The following is a 7,940-nucleotide window of genomic DNA, read 5'->3' on the forward strand; positions in this document are numbered from 1 at the left end:
GCATGATTATTTCGAATTTTACACGAATGTCGCAATTAGGGGTTCTTACAGTCGAATTTTTCGACTGAAAATTGGTCTTTGCTGCTGTCAAATGCCTAGTTAACTGCATTGTTGCTTAATTGCTGCTGTTGTTGACTGCTGTCCCGCCCCTATCGCTTTTTACATGCTTTAATTCGATATTCTGAGGAAGTTTTGGGAATTTTATGGGCTGAAGTCGAATTTTCGACTGTTTGGGGATTATCATGCTGTTACCATGCTGGTTTTCTTGCTGTTTAGCCACTGTTATCTTATCATGTCCCCTGCCCTTTGTTTACAGGATGGACTCTAGCTCTTTGCCCTCCACTAGCTCGTCTTCTAGTCCATCCTTGGCTGAGACGGTGGTCCCTGCTGTTACCACCGTCTCCACTTTGGTTAGTACCGCAGCACCTGTGTTCTTGGTTTCTGCTGCCGGTACCGTTTTTACCCCAGCTAGCCCTGCTGCTAGCTCTGTTTCGGCTGCCACTTCAGTTACGGCCACCACCACTACTAGCACTGCTGCTAGTCTTTCCTCGTCAGTGGTGGCCACAGCAGCCACAGCTTCTACTCCAGCCGTTGTTTTCACACCTGTGACGGATTCGCTTGCAGCTGCAGCTGCCTTTAGAGCAGCCCTGGTTCCTCACACCGTCACTGCACGGGCTTCTGCTTTGGGTTCCAGAGGCTGGGGCCGAGGTCGTGGACGTTTCCGTTCTACGCCAGCTCCTGCTACCTCTACTTCTGTTGCTCCTTCTGCTTCAGCTGCTGCTCCTTCTACTTCTGGCACGGTCACAGTTCGAGGGGACACCTCCCTCGACTCTCACCCAGACTATCCACAGGTAATATTCGTCAACGCTTTACATCGTAAGAAGTTTTATCACCTCCTAGGCTGTGAGTTTGTACCTTCCCGGTTTTTAGATAAATCGGCACTTGAGAGACTCGGTATCTACGAGTCGGTTTGTGAGTTACTACGGGGCACGGGGATGGCCGGACTCATTACTATGAGTGGCCGTACCTTTCTGGAGCCGAGCCTTGGGTTCCTCAGCTCCTTCACCTTCTCCTCCGGGGCACACGACGCTGCCCCCACCACTTCTTCTGTGTCTTTCCGGTTGTTTAACCGGACTTTTCAGATGACTTTGGGGGAGTTTGGCACTAGACTCGGACTCTCCTCTACGGGCGCCACTACTGCCCCTAGGAGAGTCATCCGTCAGCTTTGGCGGACCTTGGCCCAGACCACCTTTCCCGAGCGAAAGCTCGCACAAGTCCACCTTCCCCCTGCCCGTTACTTTCTCAGATTGATGGGGAGCACCATTTTCAGCCGAAAGGAGCCGAACAACATCACCAACACCGAGCTCTCCATCCTGGGCGGTTACCTGAACATTGACTGTGAGGGTCCCTTTACCCTCAACATTGCTTACTTGACCGCCCAGTACCTTCAGGCCCAGGGGCTGAAGGAAAAGGGATCTATTGCCTGCGGTGGCATAGCCACCATTCTTGCCCGTTCCCTTCTCCCCGTTTGGCCTCGTGACTTGCAGTACCTCGAGGGAGAGAGGTTACTGAGTCTGGATGCCTTCTTTCTCAGCATTGGCTGACCCCAGACTACCAGACATGGAAGATAGACGGTTCCTTGTCTGTTGACTTACCCTGTGACACTCTCCTCCGTCTAGACCCTTTGTCTACTGTGGTAAAGGGCGCCCGACTGCCATCTCTGCCTGACCTTCACCTTTCACTCCGACCACCTCCCACTTTACCCGCCGCCAAGAAGCAGCGTAGACTTGAGACTAGAGAGGGGTCCACACCTTCCGGGAGTGCCCAGCCTTCCACGGCTACTCCCATCCCGACCCCTACTCCCACTCCTACTCCCACTCCCACCGACTAGACACATGCACATCCGGTCCTACCGGCTACTTTCGTACCACCTCCACCCTTTGTGGCGTCCGCGGTCATGGACCAAGGGCGCCGTGACGGTTTGTTGCTTAAGATTGCAGAGCGACAAGCTCGTATGGAGAGGGACATATCTCTTGCGTTGCACCCTCTGTACGAGTACCACTTGAGGCGACACCGTCCGATCCCAGTGGGTTGGCCACACCCTTCCTTCTACCGGTTCTCAGCTGAGGGGTACCCGGAGTCTGCTGAGGAGGAGGAGGACGAGGACCCTGAGGTGGCTGTGGAGAGAGCTCGAGCTGAGAAGCGGAGGAGGAGAGAGGAGGAGGAGGATCCGGAGTTCAGGGTGGAGGACGTCCGTGACAGCGACGCGGAGGGCGACGAGTAGCTACTGGTCTACTCACTTCCCCAGTTTTCTGGCTGGTTTGGGGAAGTTCGTGTTTAGTATGTATATCTTACTCTTTTATTTTTGTCTCCTTTTTATTTATTGTTTTTTTTTCTTTATTGGTTGTATATTTCCGTTCCCCTGTATATATCTGCTGGTGTATGCTGGAGGACAACGAGGGCGTTGTCCGTTTTGGTTTGGGGAGGGTATTGCATCCTTTTGAGTCTGCATTTGCATTTGTTTTGCATTCACGTTTATTTTTCAGCTTTGCATTGTTTATTTATTTCTTTAAAAATCAAAAATTCCAAAAAAATTAGAAAAATTTCAAAAATTCAAAATATTCACGTTTATTTTTGCATATATGTTGAGTCGGAACGGTAGATTTCCGTGATGATAATGCACTATAACTTGTCATTTTACTTGAGCCTTGCACTTCTTTTGATAGTTATTAGCTTTGTCATACGCATAGTATACGAGTTTTTGTTTAAATATAGCTGATTATTTAGACTTGACCTGATAAATTGGCAAACTACTTGATAAATTTTGAGGTTTAGAGCCATAACTGGTGACATTCATGACTAGTTCATTAGGAATTGAGAGTAGTACTCCTTGCATAGCATGTTCATCTTTTTTTCACTTTTATGACATTCAATTTCTTGTCAAATGCACATATTCGGGTTTGTGGTTGGTGTCACATGCAGGGAGGTGCTTGCAAATTTTCCCCTTTTCCTTATATTTTTCACCCATTTAGCTCCACATAAGCCAAAACTTGCCTTTTTGACCCATTAGCTACATCCCAAACTTAGCCTGCCTAGTCAAGCTAGTTTAGTATGTCTTTTGTGGTATGAGTTTCCGTCTGCAGTTTGGCCCATGTGTATTTTTGTTTGGAGTTGGTGGAGAATTAAGGAAGGGAGTATGAAAAGAAAAAAGAGTTGAAAAAGAAAATAAAAAAAAGAAAACGTGAAAAAGAAAAAAGAAAAAAAAATGAAAAAAGAGGAGCTGAAAAGTTTGATTTGTTTGATTTGGTTCATTTAGACGGTATTAAAAAAGGGAAGTTTGTGACCGTCTGACTCCTCCATTCTTATTCCATATTTTTGAGGAGATTGTGTTTGAGTTTAGTGAGCTGTGTGCCAAATGAAGGGCACTTGTACTTATCTGTTTCAGTCAGTTGAGATTCGGATGGTTTATTATGGTCCTGTTAGGAAGTAGCTTGACGCTTTTACCTCCACATTTCCATAACTTGTTTTGCCTTTTCTCACCTGAACCTCACTATTCCCATATTATTTGTAAGCCCTCGGCTGTGACGGACATTATTGGTTGGAGTGTGTGCATTAGTACTTGAATTGTCTTTCATTTTTGTTGCATGCATGCTATGTAGGTTGCAGTTAGGTGAGTGACTGTCTTTTCTTCTCTCTTTTACATTTGATATTCACACTTTGCTTCATGAGAGAAGAGTGACCACGAGAGAGTCCGATTTTGTTGGTCTTGCAAGGTCGATAGGTCGGCTATATTTCTAAACAGCTTATAACTCGTTTGTGTATTGATCGCTTAGTCAGAATCGTTAGTTTTTGTTGCATTAAATTGGTTCAAGTAGACAAGTTAAGCTAGCTCTGAGTTTTCATTTCCGTTCCATTAGTTGCATTTTAGTTTACTCGAGGACGAGTAAAGGTTCGGTTTGGGGAGATTTGATACGTGCCTAATGTATAGTCTTTTTAGCCTATTTCAGCACGTATTTCCATGCATTTTTATACTGTTTTTATAGTATTTTGCCCCGAATTGGCTACTTTGGTTCGTTTTGTCCGTTTTGTAGAAATGAACGCGAAAGTAGTGGAATCGTACCCTTTTTCGTCCTTGTTGGATGCATTTAGAGGAGACGGGATTTTCCAGAGTGAGATACTGCATTGGGAAACGCCAAGGCACGGTTTACGAGGCAGTCGGTGACGAGATTGAGCTGAATTGAAGACAGAAGACTCGATCGAGTGGTTTATTTACTCGATCGAGTGGTTTCTGCATCCATGGTTGGTCGATCGAGTAGTTTTCTACTCGATCCAGAAGTGCTACAAAGAAGGGTTACTCGATCGAGTAACTATTCTACTCGATCGAGTAGATTATGCTGAGTTTTGCTTGATCGAGTGGTTTTATTCCACTCGATCGAATGGTTTCTGTTGGCGTGGGCTTTAATTAGCCCGTGAGTTGTTTTATTTCGATAAACTAAGTTGTTTTTCTATTTAAGCACGCATTTACTAGGTTATTAGGCATCAATTCTTTATCTAATCTTTATCAAATTTTCACTACTATCAAACATTACTGCGTACTATTTTTCTTCTCTACTGTAACTTTGTCTTGGGATTTGTTTCGCTCAGATTTTGTGTTCTTTACGCCGGATTCGCACGATTGTAATTCCTTTCTCTTCTCTTAATAGTAATAAATCGTTTGTTTGATTTAATCCTTTGTTTCACTTCGTTTATTCCCTTGCCCTAGTTTACTTTTATGCATTTTATTATTTATTGCATTATGTTTATTGTTAATTCATTGTTTGTTGTTAGTTTTGATATTAATAACGATATGAGTAGCTAAATTTAATGCATGTTGGGATTAGGGGATCTGCGGTAGGAATGTGACGATGTAGTAAATGAAATAAATGAATTAATTGTGAGATTCTGTCACCATAGCAATTTAATTGTATTTATCGACTTAGTTGAGTGCATGCTTCTGAGTCATCTCTTTAATCTGGCTAAAATTAATCCTAGATCGAAAGATTGGACTAAATAGGTTTGCTATGAACAGTAAACTACCCTGGCGAGAATGAAAGTTAAGTTAGTGGTATTTTAGGATAGAAAGTGGACCGAAAGGACCTTTCCACATCCGTCTTACATTATTTCGTCTGAGTTGTTTACTGTTGAGTCACTGGACTACCGTAGTGAACCGAAATCCTGACATGTCCCCTCTCAATTGATAGTTTAAATCTATTTCTCTGCCTTTACTGCTCTTGTCTTTACTTCTCTTTCCTTTAAACCTTATAGTTTAGAAAACAATTCAAACAACCCCCCCCCCATTTGTGACCAAATAGACGGACTTCTACAAATATCTTGCCTCCCTGAGGAGATCTACCTGACTTCCCTAGCTATATAGTTAGTTTAGTTAATTTATTTTTGATAGGTACACGACAGACGTATCACACAACTCCCTCAAATTCCATATTCATAACCTATGAATACAATTATGAGAAACGCCATAGAAATTTCAGATTGATCAAAAAGTGCAAAATCGGATAAGTACCAAAATGGATAATAACCTAGAAATTAAATCGAATGTGAAAAATAAAAATAAAAATAAGTAATAACCTTCCTTGCGAGACTCGGCATCAACCAAATAAAAGCTTTGTGTACAGTTATTGCATCATCGAATTGATCTTAAACATGCAAAAAAAGGTTGGAATGAATGAGTTAATGACAAAGTGGTAGACAATGGTAATACATGATTGATATTGAACAATAAGCCATCGAATTGAAGAGAATAATTACCTTAGAGAAAGATGAAATGAGTTTAGGCAGATAATCATAATAATTGAAAAATTGATAATAGGGCAGTTAAGATAATTGGAGTAGGAAAAAATATTGGAGATAGAGACAGAGGGATAAAAGTGTAGAACGGCGGATGAAAGATACGGGGTAGATTAATTTAGGGTTTAATGCATAGGATTTTGCTTGGGCGGGAAAGAAGTGAAGGAGAGGATGCCATGTGTCAAGTTTTATGTGTAGTGGTTCCTGTATTATACTTTTATATAGAAGATTTGCAAAAGTGTAAAGAATAGACTCCTATTATTTTAAAGTGTAGAGTCTGCATAAAAAATGTCATAAGATTTAAACTTACGGTTTGGTCAGAATAAATTACTTGTGAATAGCTCGCCTGTAAAACGCATTTCTGACTTTTCTTAAAAAATCATTTTTAAAATATATTTTTCTTTTGATACAGTAGCTAATCTTTTTCTCAAATAAGCTCTATAATGTTTACTTATGTTTAAAATTATGCCATGCCTTAAAATGTTTTCTAAAAGTGGATTTATGAACTGAAACATTATGGGTGACGTTTTCTGACAGTTTTTAGAAATGAATTTTTAGAACCCTGATACGTTCGTAATTTAAAGTTGTTCAAAAAATGAAAGTTGTAGCTAAAAGCGAGAGGAAACCATAAAAATTGGTCTTGCGTCATTTCGATTTTTTTGTAATTAATTATGAATTTTACAATACTGTTGTTCAGTTTTATAAACTAATGTAGAACTCCGTCTCATTAAAGCCTAAGTAATAAGTTTTTACTAAAGTACCTTAAGTCAAAGGATGGTCTTTAAAGTTTAATTTCAGTAACTTAATTTATTTAAAGTCCTTAAATAAATTTTATACTTTTGGATTTAAGTTTAAGTTTTCTAATTCGAAAAATAAAATAAAAGTGTAGTTCACTTACGAACCATTTGAATAATATACTATATCACTTGGGATATTTTTAAGTTTGGAATAATGAAAGTAAAGGCAAAGAATAATAAACTAAGGCATACGGTTTTACTAAAACAGCTATATGGTTGGGTATCCTGCGGGCGGTGCAGATCGTCGTAGAGTCATGTACATGTACTTAGACTAGGACTTCGCACTGCGTGGTAAGTCGTGTCCTATTATAGTTTGTTGTCTAGTTAGCGAGCTTGGAGTTGGTCATCTTAGCGTGACACTGGGTTCCCGAATCTAGTAAAGATGTTGCGGCGTCAAAAGTATAGCTAAAGGGGATATCTAGCCTGAACTAAATTATTTCCATTCTATCTTTTGAATATTTTGCTTTTAAGCATGCAGCACGTTGGTTAACGTGATTTGGTAATCATATTTTGTTAATTATGTTTTATAACATTTCAATTTACTTTGATATATTATTTGCATCTGTAACATTTATATCATGTGATATGGCTGGGAGAACGTCGAGTTATTCCCCACTGATTGTGGCTGTTATGTTTATAACATGACAGGTGTTAGCTTTTGATGCGTGTCTTTTATATAGGGTTTTACCTCATTTTTACACGCATTTCTGTACTATTTATGTAGCATCTAGCTACAAATGCCCCCGAATATCCTACTTTGGTTCGTTTTATGTAATTTGCAGGAATTAACCGAAGAGGAGTTAAATCGAGCCTGATTTGTCCCAATTGCATGCATTCAGGGAGAATAAGGAGCCGGAGCTTGGAATCTAACTTTTTGGAGACACGTGAGCTGGTTTTGGAAGGCATTTCAAGTCTAGCGTGCTTAAATAGCTCGATCGAGTAGTTTTCTACTCGATCGAATGCTTTATATACTCAAGATTGATCGATCGAGCAGTTTAAGGAGTCAATCGAGGAGATTTTGCATGAAGTGCTCGATCGAGTGGTTTATTTCCACTCGATCGAGTGGTTTGGTGTTATTTTACTCGATCGAGTAGTTTATTTCTACTCGATCGAGTGGTTTTTCCTGCCTTAGTTAATTTCCGCCTAATTATTTTATGGGCTTTTGTAATTAGTCCGTAGATTAGGTTTTAGGATGGATTTTTCGTATAAGATAGAGCAGAGGGACTACGTGACTGCTCTCTTCTCTTGGACGGTCACATTCATTTTTACTCTAGTTCTTGCTACTGTTACTTGGATTTT

The sequence above is a fragment of the Silene latifolia genome, chromosome 7 (assembly GCF_048544455.1).
Source record: "Silene latifolia isolate original U9 population chromosome 7, ASM4854445v1, whole genome shotgun sequence".
Classification (NCBI taxonomy): Eukaryota; Viridiplantae; Streptophyta; class Magnoliopsida; order Caryophyllales; family Caryophyllaceae; genus Silene; species Silene latifolia.